The sequence below is a fragment of the Xyrauchen texanus genome, chromosome 4 (assembly GCF_025860055.1).
Source record: "Xyrauchen texanus isolate HMW12.3.18 chromosome 4, RBS_HiC_50CHRs, whole genome shotgun sequence".
Classification (NCBI taxonomy): domain Eukaryota; kingdom Metazoa; phylum Chordata; class Actinopteri; order Cypriniformes; family Catostomidae; genus Xyrauchen; species Xyrauchen texanus.
Window position 1 is genome coordinate 17,381,441 of NC_068279.1, and position 23,655 is coordinate 17,405,095.

Consider the following 23,655-nt stretch of genomic DNA (forward strand, 5'->3'; position numbering starts at 1 on the left):
AATATTTTAACAACATTATTGCTCAATTGTATATTTCTCTTTTATTTATTGGTTATATCTAAATTTTATGTCACACACACACATGTGCATAAGCATACATGGCAATAAAGCTCATTCTGATTCTGATAAAATTGTTAACGAGACGAAGTAATGTTATGTTAAGTAAGAAGCCAAGAAAATATAAAGATTAGTGTTTTTAAGATTCAGACTAAATTTTAATTCAGGCCAAAAAATAATTTTTAAATTGTATTTAAATATTAAAACAAATATTTTAAGTTGTATTATTTTATTAAAGATAACTTGATTACATTTTATATAATTTTGTTATAAAATTAGGAAAGCATTAAAAAAACATTTTTTTGAGTGCAAGCGAGTTTAGGGTGTTGTGCTATGCAGCTCTGGGTGTTGCCAGGGGCATTTCTATGTGGTTGCAAGGGTTGTTCTGGGTTTTGGTGAGTTTTAGCAGGTAAGTAGCTAGGATGTTGTGAGTGGCTGCTAGGATGTTGCTAGGTAGTTGCTAAGGTGTTCTGGTTGATTGCTTAGTCAAATTCTCTATATCCCAATGATATTCTGGTTTTGTAGATATGGCTCTGGTCACTTCTTCAAACAAAGTTAATAGGATTTCATTATGCCATTTTATCATTTGCCAGGGGGAAAAAAAAAAAAAAATGGAGGGTTTGTTCAAACACCTAACCCCAAGTATGGTGCTTGCTAAAGCAAGCAATAACATTACATTTTCTCATACTTGGGGTAACGGACTTCAAACTGGATGCACAAAGAAATAATCAATAATTTTTCTGCAGCAGTATTTTCACATTCCAATGTGTTTTTAAGGAATTTATAAAACAAACCTATTTTTGTCATACTTTGTCAATTAAAACATTAGCATATCAATCCCAAAATGAAATGTACTGGAACAAAACCCATTTGGAAACCTTGCGGTAAGGCAACAGGAATGTCTCCAAACCTGTTATTCAAGAAACAAAGCAAAACTGCTTTACCCATACATGCTATTGAATCCACATTTCTCTGCTTTTATGTTAGCGAAGCAGTGGCATTGTTAAACACTTTGACAAGAGGACATTTTATACATTCAAGAGTTTTAATGATATAAAACAATTACCATTAGAAAGGTCATTTCTGCATCCTTCATCAAAACATTAAATGTGCTGTTAAATCAAGTCTGTGTCCAAAACTCATAAGTCAGAATGGCTAATCATACAACTACAACTGAATGAAAGTACATACAAAAGGCTTTGAAAATTGAAAACATAAAACTATGACAGAAGCAGTCATAAAAATGGACGTACCCATTTCAACGCATGATTCTGATGTTGTTTTACTTGGCATAAGAATTTATGCCTCTCTGGATTTCTGAATATATCTGTTGTGTGTGTTGGCTGTGTTTTGACTGATAAAACAGCTTAGGAAAACAGCACAGTGAACATTCATTAAAAGTAACTTCAAGATGCAAATAGACTTATTTTGACAAATATTATATATACAGTGGTATGCCAATACAGCTTTGTAATCTCTCTAATGAAATAACGATAGCACAGGCTGAAGGCTGAAAACAAACACGTCTGTTCATCAGATTGCAAACTGAAGCTCTTTCATAGCATGCTGTTGATTACAAATAGGAAAAGTTGTTCCTGTTTCACTTGGTTAGTAAACGACAATTGTGGCAGACAATTTCTCCGACAGGCACACTGAGGAACAGGCGAAGCACTAGAATTATTGATTGAACGTAATAAGCAATGCTAAATCATGAAAGAAACTGTATTTAAAGTAAACCACATATTTTGAAATTGGCCTCAAACCACATATTGCTCGGATTCATTACTCTCAACTGGGAACATCCTCATAAAATATATTTTCATCCATCCATCCATCCATCGTCAACCGCTTATCCTGTGTACAGGGTCGCGGGGGGCTGGAGCCTATCCCAGCTAACATTGGGCGAAAGGCGGGGGACACCCTGGACAGGTCGCCAGTCCATCACAGTAAAATATATTTTATATATTTTAAAATAAAAGAATTTAATGTACTTTTAAATATACTCTTTTAAAACTTTCAAGGTCCCTCTCCAGTCAAATCAAATGATTTATGAAAACTATAGCTGAAAAATGTGCCACTCAGTCATGGTTACACTGTCACAGCAATGAATACATTAACATATGACTCCATTAACATTAACATTAATAAACTTTGCTGATAATTGGCACCGATAGCTGCTTTTGGAACTATCAGTTATCAGAACAAATCAATGACAATAGTTAGTCTATAGTTTTTTCACCCTAATGGATGGAGCTGGAGGTTTCCAGAGTACGACTGCCGGGCCACGACATCAGTGATCATCATCATCAGCAAATGCTTTGAGAGGCTAATCAGAGATTACATCTGCTCTGTGCTGCCCACCTCACTGGACCCATTGCAGTTTGCATATTGCAACAACAGCTCCACTGATGATGCCATTGCATCTACACTACACACTGCTTTCTCCCACCTGGGAACACATATGTGAGATTGCTGTTTGTAGACTACAGCTCAGCATTCAACAACCATAGTGCCCTCCAATCTTGATGAGAAACTCCGGGCTCTGGGCCTAAACAGCCCTCTGTGCAGCTGGATCCTGGACTTCCTGTCAGGCAAACGTCAGGTGGTTAGCATGGGCAGCAACATCTCATCACTGACCCTCAACACTGGAGCCCCGCAGGGCTGTGTTCTCAGCCCACTCCTGTATTACCTGTACACACATGACTGTGTGGCAACACATAGCTCCAATGCCATCATTATGTTTGCTAACGTTACGACGGTGGTAGGTCTGATCACTGACAAAGATGAGGCTACAGAGAGGAGTTGCACACTCTTGACACGCTGGTGTCAGGAGCACAACCTCTCACTCAACGTCAGTAAGGCCAAGGAGCTTGTAGTGGACTTCAGGAGGAAAGACAGAGAACACAGCCCCATCACCATTAATGGAGCACCGGTGGAGAGAGTCAGCAGCTTAAAGTTCCTCGGTGTCCACATCACTGAGGAACTCACATGGTCCTTCCACACCAAGGCTGTTGTGAAAAAGGCTCACCAGCACCTCTTCTTCCTGAGACAGCTGAGGACATTTGGAATGAACCACCACATCCTCACACGGTTCTACACCCGTACTGTAGAGAGCATCCTGACTGGCTGCATCACTGCCTGGTACGGCAATAGCACTGCCCTCAACCGCAAAGCCATGCAAAGCCATGCCAAGGGTGGTGCGAACTGCCAGACACATCATCGGAGGTGAGCTTCCCTCCATCCAGGCAGTGTGTGAAAAAAGCTTGGAGGATCATCAGAGACTCCAGTCAACTTTATATTGTTTACTGTGCATTGTATATTATTATTGTGTTGTGTAATTATGTGTACATTAGATATGTAAATTGTGTTGTGTAAATCTGATGTTTATTGTAAATTGGTATACGTCTCGTCACTGTCATGACTGTTATGTTGCTCGGAACTGCACACAAGAGTTTCACCCACTGCTGCACTTGTGCATATGGTCGGGTGACAAAGTGATTTGATTACAACGATCAAGTGTGGTCTGACCACACAGTATGCCGGTACACAGACTAGGACACAGTGGGATTTACTAAGACACTCAGAAACAGATCTAATCACATATTCATCCTCAGGACTGATTTGCAGCAATAGATCGGGAGGATGCGTTCTTCATGTACCAATTTACACAGCGTTACATGCTTCTTTTTTAAATTGGCATGCAAGAGAACTGCAAATTACTTCATTTCATGAAGTCCTTCATTTCAGTCTGTCTGTGGTTCACCACACATTCACGAAATGTACTGATGTGGTGCTCGCCCCCTTGAAAATGAATGTTGTTTGCGCTTTAAGTACCTCAGCGACTCATTATTACAAGCCAATCAGGAGGCACTACTGAGCGAATACAGAGACTTGCTGCTCTAACATATGGAAAATCCGGAAAGTCCAATGTCAACTGACAAAAAGCAAACCTTTCCCCAGAAGTTCATGCATGTGTGCCTCATGAAAGAGTGTGTACAGACCATTCTTCTGTGTCTGTTTCAGTTCAAACTGAAAAATCATTACCACTGAATTCATTTCATTTTCATGTTCATTGTGGTAACTCACCACTTTCTGGCTGCTCTAGGACCATGGACAGCACCAGCGCTCTACCAACAGGGTGTTATACTGGGTCAAGTTTTCAGAAAGAAAGTACTGACCACAATTTACGCCCGACTTTGGACACCTGGAAACGGGTATGAAACGATTTACGCATGCTCGCCATGAAGACTGCACTACTGCTGGCTCTGGCCTCAGTAAAATGGGTCGGTGACTTATATGTACTCAATTGACAATTCATGTCTGGAGTTTGGTCCTGGTCTTTCAAAAGCCACTGTCAAACCCAGAAAAGGCTATGTGCCTAAGGTTCTAACCACGCCCTTCAGAGCGCAGGTGGTTCACCTTCAAGCTTTCTTCACTCCTCAATTTAATTTGGATGAGGTTGAGTGCACCCGCCAGTTCAGACTGTCTGATCAGCTTTTTGTGTGCTATGGAGGATGCATGAAAGGAATGTCTGTCTCCAGGCAAAGACTTTCTCACTGGATGGTTGATGCGGTTGCCTTAGCTTATAAGTCGTAGGGTAAGATTTGCCCAGTTGGTGTTAAAGCACACTCAACTAGAGGCATGGCCTCCTCCTGGACATGGACAAACGGTGTGTCTTTACAAGACATATGTTTGCAGCAGGATGGTCTTCTCAAAACACATTTGCAAGGTTTTACAACCTAGATGAAACACCTCTCTCTTCACAAGTCCTCTCTGTTTAGAGCACTTGCTATTTCATTTGCCAAACATATACTTATGCCTCTCCCCTTAAGTATGGGCTCCCTATCATTTTACACAACCACCTCCATTCAGGCCATTGTAATTTACCATAAAGACACAAGCACTTTCATTATAAATAAATGAAAGTCCTACGGGACTGCTGCATCAGGTTTACTCTCTGAAGGTTATGTTGTGTTGTGCGGCGTGATTGGTTTCTGTTCCCCATTTGAGTAAGCACGTAATGTCAAGTGTACTGTGTTGTAAGAAAACGTCTCTGTTACGTATGTTACCTCATTTCTCTGAGACAAAGTGAAAGAACACACTACAAGACTTAAAGTTCTTCTGAGGTGTGAGCGATGCGCTCCTTGTCCCTCAGTTAGAAAATTCTGAGGAATGGTGTTTGCGCACCTGATTTATAGCGGACAGTTTCACGACAAAAAAGGTGGGACTATATATATATATATATATATATATTATACATTTTGGACTCTTGTTGCCTAAATGTCTGTGCCCATCAATGTAAGAAAAGACAGACTTCTTTTTTTACATTCAATTAGTCTATTTTAAAAGGTATTTTGATTTCTGATTAACTGGTTATTGGTCTTTTACACCACCATAAGCATCATGTCAGCAAAATCCAATATCTGTTGATCTCTAGAGTTCAGCCAATTTTCCCACCCAGTCATGGTGAAGTAATAAGTAGGAAGTAGGCTAGATCAGAGGTTCTCAAGCTTTTTGACTCCAAGGCCACCCACTGTCAAAGAGACTATATGAAGGGTCCCTTCCTTTAAGACCATGAGTCTCTGAAAAATAATGGATACTCTAGAAATGTCTTTAGTAAGAAAAATTCCCCTAAGTTATATGATATGAGTGACCAGCACTTGAGTTTAAGCATAACTACACTACACTGCTAGCGATGTGCATTTTCATTTACATGTTTACCCCACTACCAGCCCAGCAGGCAAGGAGGATGCTATCCATGTAGTCTCATCAGCCAGGCGTGAAGGACAGCCTGGGCCAGTCAGCCACACACTTCACAGGAGATCCCAGAATTAGTCACGCTGCTCTAACCCTCAACTCATCCTGCATTCCAATACATCCAATATATTCACAACAGCATGGGCACCACTGAAACCATGCAGCTTAATTTCATAAAAGCAGCATACAGCACATAAGGATCAGCTACAGTATATGCCTGTGAGACATGTAAGAACAGTGCTTTTTAGCAAATAAATAAGCAAGCCAAAGTATACAGTATAATCCCAACACTTAGTTAGCCATAGCCCTTTACCATAGATTAACAGAGATATTGTAAAAGGAGTTTCCAGTAAACAAGTCCACAATAAACCTCTGATAAAAAAAAAAAAAATAAAAAATAAAAAAAAGTACAGTATAGTACACTAAAAGAATTGTGAGCTGTATTACTACCTTTCAAACACAACTTTTAGGAAACATAGCAGCACATTACAACAGATCCAAGTAGATCTGTGGTATATATGCCTCTATGTCTCATATTACATATATGTCATATATTACATAGAATTACATTATAAGCACAACCATCTACAAGGAATACAGATATTACTCATGATAAAATAGAACTGAGACTGTTCCAGTGATTAAAATCTACAATGATAAGCCATTTAGCTCAAATTTGGAAGATTTAAGCTAACCAGGCCACAAGTGATAAACTCACCATTCATACTACTCCACGGTTCACGTATAAAGAGCATCTTGCACATAAAAGCATTCATTTGGACTGCAACCTGAGGGATTAGACTAAATTAGGCATATCTGTGGCCTATTCATTCTTGGACCAAACACTTATTGGAATATTCAAACACACACACACACATATACACATATATATATATGCTATATGAATTACACTAACAGCCATACACATATAATAATCTGGTGCTTGAAAGCATACCATACTTGTGGATTGTCATTACTTTACAAACTTTTAAATGAAAGCAGCAAACCACAGTTTACATTGCTGTTCTTAATTGCAACACAACTTTGGAATTGCATTCCTAATTTAATTCCAGAACTCACTATAGTGATGACAGCTACTGTAAATCTATTGACTTATAACACAAGCACAGTAAATATTACACAGGCTAAATAAGGTAAATGCACTGGGCTATGACAGAAATATGAGCAACATGATTCTAGTGTTTATAAATGACAGTTCATATAATCAAACACAACAAGAGCCATATGCATAGCCTCCAATAAAAGTGACAACAACCACATTCCTTGCTGGCCTGAGTGTCAAATGCGGATATCATTTACAAAATCAAGAGCCAAAAACATTAAGAACCCTCTTGTGAAACAGAGTGATTTATCATTGTTTACCAAAAAGCAAACACTAATTTCAAATGAAGAATAACTGACTTCGTTGAGACTTAATTGCAGTATTCTATAGATGGTAGTTCAAATTACATATAAAAGACTTGATCAAACTATTCCTTCAGCTAATACATTTCAAAAACTCAGAACCAAGGGCAATGTCAAGGACCTCAGAAAAATTGCTGGGAAGTGTCTCTTTAAATCAGTGATATTTATAATTGTTTATTCAGCCAAAAGTCATAAACGTCTATTGTATTGTGAAGCGGTAGCTTATACTGTACCAAAAAGCCACAATTACACACAGTTGCTTCTAAAGTATGCAGCAGCTAAGGTCAGAAAAGAAAATTATGTATAATAAAAGCATTTGATGTCCTTTATTCAAGAAATTAATAAACTACTAATCAAAGTTACCTAATAACATAAGACTACAAGCTTGTAATTAGGGACTTTTAGTAACTTAACTGTTCCACAATGACATTTATATTCTCTCTCACTTGCTTAATCTCATTCGCCAACTCTTTTATGCTCTCTTTTTGTGTCTCACTTTTTTTTCTTCTCAGTGTAAAACTTGAGAAAAACTTGGACGTTTAAAATTGAACACAGCACAGTGTCCCAGTTTTTCGAGTTTTATTTGGGCTGTATTGCAATCAACTAAATTTAAATTAGAGAAGTTCATCCCATAAAGAGCATTTTGGTTGATTTAATAGTGCATGCTCCTATTCACATGCAAGTTTTTTTTAGGCTCAACAAAGAAAGATTTTTTTTCAAAAATACAGTACCAAATTAAATTCTCGCCAGCATCTAAAATGTTGTTACACAACCTAATGCGTGTAGGTTTTTAGAAGTCTCGACATGCTATTTAGCGGAGGTTATTTTGGTAGTATGAATGTTTTATTCTTTTTTGATGAAAAAATTATGAAACATACTGTATTGCATTGTTGAAATACAAATGATGCATGAAATCAAGTTCTTTAAGTTCAGGTTTCAAGTATCTGGAGGCCTTAGCAACCTTTTATTGTCATTCTCGTACAGAGCTTCTTAGAGCAATGCAGACTCAATATTTACAAGCCATTTAAGAACTAACTTAATATGTATTAAATCTAATAACTGAGCCAGCACTGAACATTGTTAAATATCAGTCTAAAGTGCCATTAGATAAAAGCATGCACTGATTTTTAAAATCTGATTTCCAAACGTGTCATGCATCTCTACATTAATTTGTATTGTTTAATAATTGAAAATCAAATTGAAAATGTTTTTTAACATCTTTACATGTTACATAAATTTTTTGTATGACAGAAGAACATTTTCTGAAACCATCGATTCATTTCTTATCAACCACATGGCTGTAAGAATGACAGGAAAGCAGTAGCCTAATGTTTGTGGTTCTGGGCTGCTAAAGTCTCAGGCCAGTCCCATTTAGTGATAACCCATAAACTGAATAATCATGGTCCATCACCATTGTGCTATTAAACAAGGCACTTACTAATATCATTGCTTACAGCAAGTAATATAAGATCAGCACTCTCAATTATAGCATATACCTTTTAGTGTGGAATAAATGTCCCACACCATCCACAAAAGACCTAAAATCCCTGTAGCACTGCTACACCTGAAACAACAGAATAGAGGACAAAATTAGTTCAGGCAGAATCTCTCTCTGTGTATTCATAAAACATTTCAGCACAAATAATATTTCAGTGTCTATCATTTTAATTTAGCTAGCATTACTTTAATATATCATCTATTTGCTTTTAACAACCGCGGTGTCTTCATACAATTAATTTCTATTGAAGCAATGGTGTATGTGGGATATAGAATAAGATAATGTCTCAATGTTGCTCCAATGGATTATTCACAGCCTCAATATGAAGGATGCTTGAACCATTGATGTGTAAACCAACTGTTAGTTTACTGATGCACACAGGCTTCAATTACACCATCCAGATACAATTATGAATGTTCCCATTAGAGAGCGAGTACTCTGGATGCCCAGAAAAATACTGCACAAATCTAATTAATTCATGTGAAATTCTTGTGTTGGTCCACAAGAAATATCCACTTAAGTTTGTCCGGTTAAATCTGACATTTATATACAGCACTTGGATCTACTTTGTAGGTAAATTAGATCTTGACTTGAAAAAGGAATAGTTCTCCCAAAAATGAAAATACTCTCATTTACTCACCCTCATGCCATCCCAAATGTGTATGACTTACTTTCTTCTGCAGAACACAAACAAATATTTTTAGAAGGCTATCTCAGCTCTATAGCTCCATACAATGCAAGTTAATGGTGATCAGACTTTGTACAGCAGCTCCAAAACATAATGGAAACATAGAAGTAATCCATGAGACTCCAGTGGTTAAATCCATATCTTCAGAAGCAATATAAGAGGTGTGGTGAGAAACAGAACAATAATTAAGTCGTTTTGAACTCTAAATCTCCACCTTAACTTTCACTTTCTAATGAGACTTTCAGATGTAAAAGTGAAAGTGGATATTTATAGTAAAAAGAGAAGAGTACATTTTTACCCATTTCTCACCCACACCTCTTATATCACTTCTGAAGATATGGATTTAACCACTGGAGTCTTATGGATTACTTCTATGTTTCTTTTAGGTTTTGGAGCTACTGTAAACGGTCTGATCACCATTCACTTGCATTGTGTGGCCCTACAGAGCTGAGACACTCTTCTAAAAATCTTTGTTTGTGTTCTGCAGAAGAAAGAAAGTCATACACATTTGGGATGGCATGAGAGTGAGTAAATTAGAGAATTTTTATTTTTGGGTGAACTATCCCTTTAAGCTTTTAGAAATGTGGAGGGGAAAGCCAGAATATGCCCTGGTTCTATACATCAACATGCCTGGATGTAGTAGTTACTTTTATGCAGACACAACATAAAAAAATTAGCAACTTTCAAAGAGATAATTGTGTAAAATTATATGAAATTGAATGAACAACTGATTAAATTGCATGTGTACAGATACAGCTACACTTAGTGAATTAAGCACTACATTATTACTGATGCTATATAACTCAATGTTACCCTTATATCAGATCTACCCTATTTCAATCAGTAACAGTCGAAGACTGTAGGCTCACTGTGGGTCAGACTGGAACAGACTGTAATTAACAGAATAACCCACTCAATACTATCTATTCTGACAGATGCTTGATTAAACAAAAACACTCCAGGGACAAGCCATTGACTCATACAGATGCATGCAATGTATTTAATGACTTTCTGTTAAGCTATAGTCTGTGAGAATTAGCTCAAATTAGAAGGTCAGGCAGCATGACATAACATGTCAACTGCATATGCTCTGTGCAGCTGTATGTGTGTCAATGGGACAGAAACTCGCACAAGCTTATCAGGCCATTAGATCATTTACAGACATGCAAACGGGATTGGCAATGGACAACGCACATCTGTCAAGATCATATTCCACTGTCTGCCACAGTTAAAGATTAAAAGAGAGCAAGAGAAAGAATTTTATAGCTGTCCAAAACATTTAATTCCAGTCTTAAACTCTCCTCTGATGCCAAATATAAATGCCAATCATTTGAACGTCTCGTATGCTATGGATCTACACAGACAGAAAAAAAAGATCTAATTTGTGGGTATATATGAAAATGTCATCTTTATTTAAAAGTGTGATGACATTTACAGTGCTACTGAGAGGTATAAGCAGCAGAGCCTTTGTTCAAAAGATACACTACAGCCCACAATGCTGCACAATGTAGGGGGAGATTGGGGCTAGATGTCACAAATTTCCTCCAGTAATTATTTAGAAGGGTAGATTTATTTTTAATGTCAATTTATGTTTACATAATCTTAGGCACATACTTTAAAGCCTTGGCTACAAAGAAAAACTATTGAACATTTCATATATTGCCTATAGTGGGGCATGTTATCACACTATATACTGTAGGTATATACTGTATACTGTAGATGTCACAATGGGAATATGCCAATAAATAGCTCATTAAAGGCTTTCAGGTGAAATTTTAAAAGTGAAACGCAAAACAATTTCTGAAACAAAAAAATATAATTGCTAACAAAAATATCAAACCATTGTTGTCAAATAGAAATTAAACTTGTTAATTGTGATTACAACATAAAACAAAGCAACAACATGCCTTAACTTGACTACCCTTTGGCCAACAACTACCTTGATAATAAAGTTAGCCCTTGCCTAAATGATCCAGCGTGATTTTATTGGGTTTACCCAATAGCCATTATAAATACATAACGATATTTAAAAATATATAATTCACAACATTATTCTAATTTAAGATGGGTTTTGAACTTGTATATAGAGATCAATATATAAACCGCTGCTAGAAGTGTATGTAATTTGACTTTTGTCACAAACCCTTGTAGATACTGAGATATAGCCCTTGTGACAACTAGCCCAGGTCTCCCCTACATAATATTAATACCATGTCAGGTGTCCTAAACGGCTGTTATAATAAGTCATTTAGATATTTTAGACAGTTTTGAGGACTTTTGGTAACTCAAATGAAGAAGAGAAAATTTAGAATATAATTTGTTCCTTCAGCACACTCTGGTCACAGGAAGCCCAAACCAGTACCAGTTATTTCAGTCAAAATGCAGAGAAAGCAAAAACATTGCCATTATTTTCTATTTCACCCCAAACATATCTTTTGGTTTTAGTGTTCTATGCAGTTATTTGCATTATTCAGAGATCAGATCAGAGGTTTCCACAGGCCATGAAGAGTCACAAAGGCTTAGTCCACAGAGGGAGCTTGAGTTTCACCGACCCACAATTCCAAGCTTTAACTATATACACAGAGCAACATTCTTCTGCTAGTCTGTGGTCTCTTGTGTTATTTTTGGGCAACAGCACCACAAGGCTTCATGAAAATTCAGACTTCAAGAATTATTTTCCATCAGACACATTGACACAAACAGTATATTCACTTGTAACACATATTCCTCACCTTAAAGGCTAGAACTTAGAAAAACTTTAAGACTTTAAGTAGACTTCCTCCCCACATTTCCTTCAATGCTTTCAGACAGAAAAATAGAGGTTGAAAAACAATGGCCAGTGGGTGAAAACTCTTTTATCTGACTGATCTCACAGCTAGATCGGAAAGAGTAAGTCAACTTTTCTTTAGCTAAAATCAGTGTTTACTTACTGAAATTCATAACACTGCCCCCCGTGGTCAAACCAGAAAGTGCTGTTGGGCGTATGGGAATGTGCGAGCTCCGTTTTCTTTGTGTACTGTCCTAGTAGAGGTGCCAAAAGCAAGATGTGAAGCAAGTTGTAATAGGCATTAATACAGAGAAGAGAAATACCTGTTTTATAAAGTCTACCACCCAACCCAAACCTATGCTTAACCCTAACCATTAGTGGAGCAAAATTGTAATGTTATGGTGAAAATGCAATGTCTGAATCGAGCCCGTCACTTATTATGCAATCACAATTACTCCCTCGTCTCGACACAGACCAGTCAAGTAATATAAAAAAAAAAAAGAAAAACATTAGATCTTTTACGTTTTATTAAGGTAATTTTGTTAAAAATTACACAACTAAATTTAATGGAAATATGATACGAAATTGAAATGGTGTAACTTTTTTGTTGTTGTTGTTAAATGTATTATCTTTATAATTTTTACATTGTGACAATTATCATGCCAAAAGAACCCCAAAATTATTATTTATTTTATATTATATATATATATATATATATGAGTCCAAGTTATTTCTTCCATCTTTAATACTGTCCTTTGTGTGTCTTTCACAAAAACCTGTCCGGATCACATTTCCCCCCTAAAAATGAAAAGGAAATATTTTACATATATTGGTTGTGCCTTAACTCTTAACATAAGAAAATATATGGACCTCAGACTCACTCTTGTGACACTATATGCATTTGGCTGCATATGTGCTTGACTGGGAAAAAAAATAAAATACATATATATATATACTATGTTCAAAATTAGGAGAACTGCTTCTGGCCTCAAAGGGAAGTGTGGGCCTATTGAGAGGGGAGATAAAGGGTTTAAATAAAGCTCTGAGCTGCTGGCAAGGGTGATGTGGGTTAATCTTGACTGACTACTGTGGTGATCCAGAGTGAAACCGCTCTGGTCATTGTGAGTGGACGTGAACTGAAGCTTTGTGCTTTGTCACAGAAAAGTGTTGAACTATACACACAGATGGGTTTAGAGAAGGGATTTTAATGGGTCTCTGTAAACACAGGACTAATTGAATATATGCCAGTTGTGTGCAATGGGCAAGCAGATTTATCCCATCCCATGAGTCCACTGCTATTATCATTTACAGGAGCTTCTCAGTCTGCCGGAGAACAGGGATTAGTTTCACTAGGTAAATATGCAAAATCAAATACATTTTACAGTGTTAATTCTTCCAGTTATCCACCTCTAATTTGCCATATCCTTCTGTTTTCCTCTCCATTTTCACTTTCTTCAATATAAAAACTTCAACAGTTTGCTTTTGTTATCCACTTGTTTTCTTATCATAATCAAATCTGGCATGTTCTTCCTCAGAAGACCAATGATTTTTGTTGAAGGAGGATGAAATAAGAATTCCAACAAAGCTGAAGTAAAAAAAAAAAAAAAAAAAGATGCCAGACATGTAAGAGACGAATATCAGTATGTGGGTGTATCTTGGCAGATATTAGTTTCTTGCATGTGTAAGAGGCAAGCCAGCTGATGCACGACCAAAGAAACTGTCATTTTGTCAAATTACCTAATGACCTAAATGAACTGTCAAATTACCTAATGAGCTCGGAATGAGGCTGAGCCACATATTCTTTCCCTAATATGAACTCATGCCCAACACTCAACAAAACTGATGTCTCATTCCATATACAGATGAAGAGTTTCCACAAATCAAATGTAACAAGCATATTGATACAAATGTGACAAATCATGAAACATTATACAGCAGGCTTTCTTGCAGCATTCTCTTGATTTGGAATGAAAAATCCAACGCGTTCACATTACGGTGCACCAACAGAGATATATAAATTCCAGCCTCCCCTACATACCCAGCCAGTGTTTAACCAATACAATGACTATCAGGAGAGTCAACTTTTTAAAAGGAATTCTGATAGGTAATATTTGGTGCAATCTGTTGAGGCTAGTCTAGCACAATTCAAATATTTTGGTGCACCAGCACAGTTGTCAAACAAATGTCAACCATCTTGAATTTTTTTTTATTAAACAAAACACAACAATAATCAAAGTTTTTTCTTCTAAACTTCAAGTATTCAAGTGTGTTGTATAAAACTATAATAAAAGGACAAAACAATATTCTTCTCTATGCGACACTGATCGTTACCTCTTGCCGCACTTGCGCACACACACACACACACACACACACACACACACACACGCTTTTTTCAACATATATGCTACTTACACATATTGTAAAATCAAAAGTTGCATATGCTAACATTAGTTTCTGCAATATGAACTAACAATAAAAAATAGCATTTTTATTAACTAACATTTACAAAGATTAATACATAATATATATATTGTTCATTATTAGTTCATGATACCGAATGCATTTACTAATGTTAACAAATATCACCTTGTAATAAAGTGCTACCACATGTTTAAAGGAATAGTTCACCCAAAAGTGAAAATTCTCTCATTATTTACTTACCCTGATTCCATCCCAGATGTGTATGACGATCTTCAGCAGAACACAAATTAAGATTTTTAGAACAAGATAAAGCTCTGTCAGGTCCTTACAATGCAAGTACATGGGACAAAAAGACACATTTAGGCAGCATAAAATTAATTCATGCAACTTAAGTCGATCAATGAATGTCTTCTGAAGCAAATCGATACACTTGTGTAAAAAATAAATAGATAACTATAATGTTATTTACTTTTAAAAAGCTCTTCCTGCCAGCATTTGACGGATCACGTAGCTGTAGCATGACACGAGCACACTGGCAAGTTCACTCGAAAATTCGGAAGCGGTACTTATTACAACGAATGTCACGCGAGAGTTCGGCCGTTTCACATCAGACCCCTGGAGGGAAGTTCCAATTTAAAGTTTGAAAAGGTTTTAATCATTGACTTGTTTCTTACATAAATGCTATCAATTCGTTTCAAAAGACATTCATTGATCGACTTGAGTCATGTGGATTACTTTCATGCAGCCTAAATGTAACTTTTGGACCGTCAAAGTGCTGGCACCTGTGTACTTGGCAAGGAATTTTGGGCCCCCTGACTGTATATTGCTCTGGGCCACATTCAAATGAAAAATACAATTTAAAATTGGTTGTGGGCCCCCCTGGACCTGTGGGTCCCTAGCATAGTTACTTACTTTCACCCCATTAGCTACAGCCCTGCTTGCATTATAAGGACCTGACAGAGCTTTATCTTCTAAAAAAAATCTTCATTTGAGTTCTGCTGAAGAAAGACAGCCATACACATCTGGGTTGGCAAAAGGGTAAGTGAATAATGAAAGAATTTTCATTTTTGGGTGAACTATCTCTTTAATTTGCATGCAACATATCCTCCTTTCCAGTTTCCACAGCAGCCATAACTAATGGTCTCAATCACACACGCACACACGGAGAACTCACGTAAACCCATCCGATCCCTAACTGATCCTCTGCTACTGTGCATCCAAACGTGGCATCTACACAGCAGTGGTGTCTCACGAATTACCGCTATCTCAATGAAAACAATAAACTGTGTCCAATCCGCATTTATGGAGGCCTAAGACAACATCCTGCAGCAGGAGGAAATGCTAATGAGTATTTCTTTCTTTTAGCATTGACAGGAGTTCAGTATGAAGCCATTAGTAACTTTAAAAGAGAGAGAAGAGAGAGAAACTGTGAGGGAAAATGCACCGTGCATCTGTAAATGTGGTTATGAGGGTAAAAGCTAAGCAAAAAGAGCGATCCCTGCTAGGAAAAACATTTTCGGAATGTTTCTGTTTGGGTTTTGATTCTCCTCTGCCTGCAATTTCACAAAATACTTAGGGCCGTACTGGCACTCTGATTAGCGGATGTGTGCATGTATGAAAACCGCGCTTCTTTCGCTTGCATTGAAATCAGTGAGTGGATTAAAGCAACATCCCAGGAAGTTAAAGACAAACTTAAGTTTCCTTCCTTTTCCTACGTTAGAGATCTAGCATGCTGATTAGATAACAGACCCATGGATCTTTCTTTGGTGCTGATTGCAAAAGTGTTTGCCATGTCTAATTAATCTACAGTGAAGTAGAAGTCTTTTAAATTAGTTGTATGCAATCTTTTTATAAAATGGCACACAGAAATGTGTTTTTATTTCAGCTCACAGATAATCACTGAACTAGATCTCCTGTTTAATATTACACCGGTCTCTGTGACAGCCCTAGGCTCTGACCATGGCAGATTAATTGTTTAGCCAATAAGATGACATTTTGCACGTTCATGTTCATAGCAGTCCATATATGGTGAGCAGGAAGATGTGTAGGTGGTAGTTAAAAGGTAGTTAAAGGGTGGCAATTCAAGTCTGACTCCTTATTTAGTTTCATTAGCTTTTGTCAGTTTAGAAGTCTTTTTTCTGTACTTTGTGTAAACACTACAGCATTTTTAATGCCACTGAAACAGAAAAACAGCCAGCAGAAATGTTCTCCGTTCACTGTCTGCTTTCATTAGCTGGCAATCATTCTCAGACTTCATTTGTGAAATTGTTGCAATTAATAGCAGATGACATGTCGGATAATTTGCAAGGGCAGCAGATAACTCAATAATTATCTTATGGAGAGATCTAAAGAGGACAGTGAATGGGAGCACATGCATAATAACAGGCCAGCACAGCAGTAAGAGTCATTACTGTGGATGTTGTTCAATAATGTGGCATTGTTGTTTTAGCATGAGCTGGAGTACGTGCCAGAGACCAGTTTACAGTGATTACAGCCAATCAGACTCATCCAGACCCTGATGGACATAAATGACACATTCCTTCATTCTCACTCTTGGCCTCACAGACACATACACACAGCTCTGATTTCCATTTATCATGACGTCAACAGATTTTTCAGCACACCAGCATAACAAAACTCTGAAAGGGAGTCTGTTTGCAACAACAAAAAAAAAAGTATGAAGAAACAAAACAAAAAAAAAGTATACTTCTCAGAGATCTTAACTTTGGGAACACTGTAACAAAATGTTGTGTGTGTGTGTGTGTGTGTGTGTGTGTATATGTGTATGTGAGTGAGAGAGAGAGAGAGAGAGAGAGAGAGAGAGAGTTCAATTTAATTATGTATGTGTCTTTGATTCCATTTTTATTTGATCACTTTATTTTTCCTTGAAGTTAGCATTATTAGACTGATAACTAGTCCTGAAAAAACTGGTTTGAGTGTTTATTTTTTTTAGGTTAATTTATCTTATTAAATGGCACTAAGAGGCCAAATCATTTATGTCAAGAGACACCCCTGGTTTACATTATATTCTCTGTTAATGCAAAGAAATTATTCAACTTCACTAAATAGCGATAAATAATACTGGTGATTCTCTCTCTCATTTGAATGGAAAAGCAAATCATTGAGCAAGAGAGAGGGAGCACGTAATTGTAAATGGCTGCTGTATCTTTTCCATTAGTCTAACTGATGTTAAACATCATTTAGGTCCGGGCATTTGTCTTTCTACAAAACAGCAGGAGCAAAATGGAAACACAGATTGGTTTTAGGATCAGCACTGTGACACTGCTGAAGGAAACTGACCAGAATACTGTCAGTCTGTGCAGCCTTCTTACTGAGAGAGTGAAACTGCCCCCTATGGATAAAAGAGCTGAAGTTAAATGGAGAGAATAAATATTGCATCCAAAACTGTGAATTATCTACCCTTTGAAATGTAAATAAATGCATTCATATATAAAGAAATAAGAATTGATTATACTTTAATATGGACAACAAAAACAGCTCTTGCCATGTTAAAGGGATAGTTCACCAAAAAAGAAAAAAAATTCTCTCACAGTTTACTCACCCTCTGCACATCCCAGATGTGAATGAATTTCTTTCCTCTGCAGAACACAAATTAAGATTTTTAGAAGAATATTTCAGCTCTGTAAATCCTCACAATGCAAGTGAATGGGTGCCAAAATATTGAAGCTCCAAAATCCACATAAAGGGAGCATAAAGGTAATCCATATGACTTCAGTGGTTAAATCCATATCTTCAGACACAATATAATTAAGTCATTTTTTTTTTTTTTTTCATAAATTCTCCACCCTGACCAGTAGGCTGCGATATGCACAAAGAATGTGAATCACCAAAAACAGAAGGACAATGTGAATATTGATCTGTTTTTCACCCACACCTATCATATCGCTTCTGAAGACATGGATTTAACCACCAGAGTCATCTGGAGTACTTTATGTGCCCTTGTGTGGATTCTGGAGCTTCAAAATTTGGTCACCCATTCACTTGCATTGCCCAAAAGAGTTGTGAAAATCTTCTACAAATATTGTTTGTGTTCTGCAGATTAAAGAAAGTCATACACATCTTGGATGGCATGAGGGTGAGTAAATGATGATAGAATGTACAATTTGGGGTAAAATAACCCTTTAACATTAACCTAACACACACACTTCCATTTTAACTGACAATTACAGTTAATGAGGCTGTTTTTTTTTTTTTAATCTAAAATATCATGATTAATGCATACAGTACCGGACAAAACTTTTGAAACTCTTGACTGAAATGTTTCTCATGATCTTAAAAATCATTTTGATCTGAAGGTGTATGCTTAAATGTTTGAAATTGGTTTTGTAGACAAAAATATAATTGTGCCACCACATTAATTTATTTCATTATAAAACAAAAATATAATAATTTTTTTTTTTTTTTTTTAATTGATGACTTTGACTAAATTATAAAAGAAAATAAGCCAATAAGTGCCCAACATAGATGGGAACTCCTTCAATAAGGTTTAAAAAGCATCCCAGGGTGACACCTCAAGAAGTTGGTTGAGAAAATGTCAAGACATGCAAATTCTAAGCAAAGGGTGACTACTTTGAAGATGCTAAAATATAACACAGTTTTTATTTATTTTGGATTTTGATTAGTCCCAACATAATTCCCATAGTTCCATTTAAGTTATTCCATAGTTTTGATGACTTTACTATTATTCTAAAATGTGAAGAAAAAAAAATATAATAAAGAATGAGTAAGTGTTTCAAAACTTTTGACCGATAGTGTATATTCAAGCACGCACACAATCCACAGTCTCTCAACCCGTGTGTGTGTATATCACAAATCTAACAGCGGCAGCATTGCATACTTTGCTCTTTCAGCTGTATGTGAGGTCCACATTTCTTTGACATTCAACAGTGAAAAAAAGAGGGAGAAAGGGTGAGAAATAAATAAAAATACCTTCTGTTATAGATTTACAGGGCTTAATACCAGTCCTGGTAAATAGTACATTTATAAAAAGGATTATGGAACTGCAATTCACAGTAGCACTTTTCCACCAGTAATAAAGAGCCCTTTTTTGAAGCAACTGAAAGATATTTATAATCAAATTCAGCCTCTGAACAGCAGGGTTCAATCCGAATAAGCCATTAACATTATTTCAATAAAATGTTCTTAATAACAATCTACAAGCTCTTTAAAGTGACGATCAGTCCTTCCTTTTCAAAATGTTTAAAGTAACTAAACAAAAGAAAAGTGTCAACATCAAGCAGTTTGTAAGGCCAGATTTTTCTAGCATTTACATTTTCGAAGCATGGAGAAAAATCTCCATCACTGTTAGAATCAGTTATGAAGTGAACGTCGTTATTCAGCACTGAGTGCCTAGAGCTAATGATCAAAAAGTTCAGTGGCCAGAGCGGTCAGCTGTGCTTCTCTTTTTGGAGAGAGAAAGGAAGAGATGTAGGAAAAAAATAGAAAATAAAGCACAAATTGGAAGAGGCCCAGATTGATCTGCATAGGAAGATGTGGTAGGGCTCTGTAAATTCCCCTTGTGATGTAAGGGCAGAGTAAAGAGCGAGACTACACACATAGATTATACATTAAACACCGTTATGCAGAAACAATGACAGGAGAATAAGACCGACAGAAACAAATACAACAGAGCAGGTGGCAGAAAGGAAGTATTTATCCATCATATATAAAAGCACTCTGATTCTTCTAGAAGTGCACTAATACAGAAACAAACGGTTACCCTCTATTGTGTTCATGTACTATTAATAATGCCTTGTCAACATGTCATCTGCTGGTTGGCTGGGCTGTCTAGGATGTCATATCATCCTCGAAACCGTAGACGGAGTAGTGGCTCGTAGTTAAGTGGAGGTGGAACATCTTGCCTTTCAAAAAAAAGATCATAGCAGCCATAAACTAAAGAGCCTGCAACCTGATTATTAAGCACATAGAACATCATCGTATGAGAAAATATTTGCTGAATATTATTCTAACATCTGACAGGGAATATTTTAGTGAGGTATTGCTAAATCCATCCATCCATCTTCTATAGCCGCTTGTCCCATGTAGGGTCATGGGTAGCGCTGGAGCCTATCCCAGCTGTCTCAGGCTGAAGGCAGGGAAACATCCTGAACAGGTGGCCAGTCCATCACAGGCATACACAGACATACACATGCACCTATCTCCAATTAACTTAACATGCATGTCTTTTTGGACTGTGGGGGAAACCGGAGCAAACTCCAGACAGAAGGGCCCAATTGGGCCAGGACTCGAACCCAGGACCTTCTTGCGGTGAGGTGACAGTGCTACCCACTGAGGCAGGTTTCAACGAAATAAGCCTCAGGAAAGTGCATTACTCTAAACAAGATTTTGATTTGATTTTACAAACGGAGGAATGGGTTGAAATGACTTTCTATGGTGCAGATCATGTCACAAATGATGACAATGGAGCTTTTATTAACCTAAAGCATTTCTTTAATTCCAGATCCTTCAAATACTAATAAAAAAAATATATATATATATATATATTCAGACCCCCTAAAATTTTTCACTCTTTGTTATATTGCAGCCATTTGCTAAAATCATTTAAGTTCATTTTTTTTCCTCATTATTGTACACACAGCACCCCATACTGACAGAAAAACACAGAATTGTTGACATTTTTGCACATTTATTAAAAAAGAAAAACTGAAAAATCACATGGTCCTAAGTATTCAGACCCTTTGCTGTGACACTCATATATTTAACTCAGGTGCTGTCCATTTCTTCTGATCATCCTTGAGATGGTTCTACACCTTCAATTGAGTCCAGCTGTGTTTGATTATACTGATTGGACTGGATTGGGAAAGCCAGACACCTGTCTATATAAGACCTTACAGCTCACAGTGCATGTCAGAGCAAATGAGAATCATGAGGTCAAAGGAACTGCCTGAAGAGCTCAGAGACAGAATTGTGGCAAGGCACAGATCTGGCCAAGGTTACAAAAAAATTTCTGCTGCCCTTAAGGTTCATAAGAGCACAGTGGCCTCCATAATCCTTAAATGGAAGACGTTTGGGATGACCAGAACCCTTCCTAGAGCTGGCCGTCTGGCCAAACTGAGCTATCGGGGGAGAAGAGCCTTGGTGAGAGAGGTAAAGAAGAACCCAAAGATCACTGTGGCTGAGCTCCAGAGATGCAGTCGGGAGATGGGAGAAAGTTGTAGTAAGTCAACCATCACTGCATCCATCCACCAGTCGGGCTTTATGGCAGAGTGGCCCGACGGAAGCCTCTCCTCAGTGCAAGACACATGAAAGCCTGCATGGAGTTTGCTAAAAAAACACCTGAAGGACTCCAAGATGGTGATAAATAAGATTCTCTGGTCTGATGAGTCCAAGATAGAACTTTTTGGCCTTAATTTTAAGCGGTATGTGTGGAGAAAACCAGGCACTGCTCATCACCTGTCCAATACAGTCTCAACAGTGAAGCATGGTGGTGGCAGCATCATGCTGTGGGGGTGTTTTTCAGCTGCAGGGACAGGACGACTGGTTGCAATCGAGAGAAAGATGAATGCGGCCGAGTACAGGGATATCCTGGACGAAAACCTTCTCCAGAGTGCTCTGGATCTCAGACTGGGCCGAAGGTTCACCTTCCAAACAGACAATGACCCTAAGCACACCGCTAAAATAACGAAGGAGTGGCTTCACAACAACTCCGTGACTGTTCTTGAATGGCCCAGACAGAGCCCTGACTTAAACCCAATTGAGCATCTCTGGAGAGACCTGAAAATGGCTGTCCACCAACGTTTACCATCCAACCTGACAGAACTGGAGAGGATCTGCAAGGAGGAATGGCAGAGGATACCCAAATCCAGATGTGAAAAACTTGTTGCATCTTTCCCAAAAAGACTCATGGCTGTATTAGATCAAAAGGGTGCTTCTACTAAATACTGAACAAAGGGTCTGAATACTTAGGACCATGTGATATTTCAGTTTTTCTTTTTTAATAAATGTGCAAAAATGTCAACAATTCTGTGTTTTTCTGTCAATATGGGGTGCTGTGTGTACAATGAGGAAAAAAACGTAAATGATTTTAGCAAATGGCTGCAATTTATCAGAGTGAAAAATTTAAGGGGGTCTGAATAATTTCCGTACCCACTGTGTATGTGTAATATATATATATATATATTTATATATATTATACACAGTGTATATATTCTGTAAAGTATATCCATTTATTTTATTCATGTTATAATACAGAATAGTAAGATCTGGTGTAGCATTGTCTTTATCTTTGATTTTTCAGTTAGGTAGCTTCAAACAATGTAATATACTAATCAAAGTTCAAGTGAAAGTTTGTTATTTATTTACTTCACCTTATATACTCTCCATATTTAGCTCTTGTTTGTAACGTGTCCATTTTTAAATATACGGTTTTCATTTTGCTCTTTACAAATCAGTTGAGCTACTGCACATCTTGATCACACTCAAACAAGCTTAATGTTTAAAAAAAAATGAACATGTAAATAAATAAATGAAAATAAAATGTAAACGTAAAATGTGAAGTGTATAACTGATACTTTGCTCTTCTGCTTGTGTTAGGTGTGAAAGGAAATAAAAGTTGTTGTTTAAGCGCCTCTAGTGTTCATTTAACTAGGTATCCGCCATACTGTATGTACGAGTCACGTAAAAATAATTTTGCAAACATTTAGAAATAGATATTTGAGTCTTAAAAACAGGTTGTGCAACTGGTAACATAAAACAGTATATGTTTACAAGCAGGATGTCAAACCACATACTACACGGATTGCCCAAATTGCATGCAAGCATAGAGTGTGGGTGCTAGATTGGCCTCCCTGCAGTCCTAACCTGTCTCCAATTGAGAATTTGTGGTCCATTATGACCAATAAATACAGGCCCTGTACAATTTCGTAGACGATGACCTGCATAAAGGATATATTAATGGGTGAAAATTCTGCTTGCTAAACTTAAACTTGTGTCTTCAGTGTCTATAGATGAAATGGTGATGTTAAACAGTGGTAAACACTCGACTGTCCAAATTTTTTCGAA

The 23,655-nt window shown here is 37.2% G+C and overlaps 1 protein-coding gene across 6 annotated transcripts in view; it reads right to left on the reverse strand.

Moving 5' to 3' along the window:
• Positions 1–23,655, reverse strand: part of LOC127638926 (splicing regulator ARVCF-like) — a 240,378-nt gene that overhangs the window by 172,408 nt on the left and 44,315 nt on the right. For 3 of the 6 annotated variants that reach the window (XM_052120692.1, XM_052120709.1, XM_052120734.1), the window contains exon 1: positions 8,736–8,805. The exons of 1 other annotated variant lie outside the window; for it this stretch is intronic. The gene's annotated coding sequence lies outside the window, so the exon portion shown is untranslated. Of the gene's footprint in view, positions 1–8,735; positions 8,806–23,655 lie in introns of those variants that run through there. 2 more of the 6 variants (XM_052120725.1, XM_052120717.1) reach the window with 1 other exon arrangement.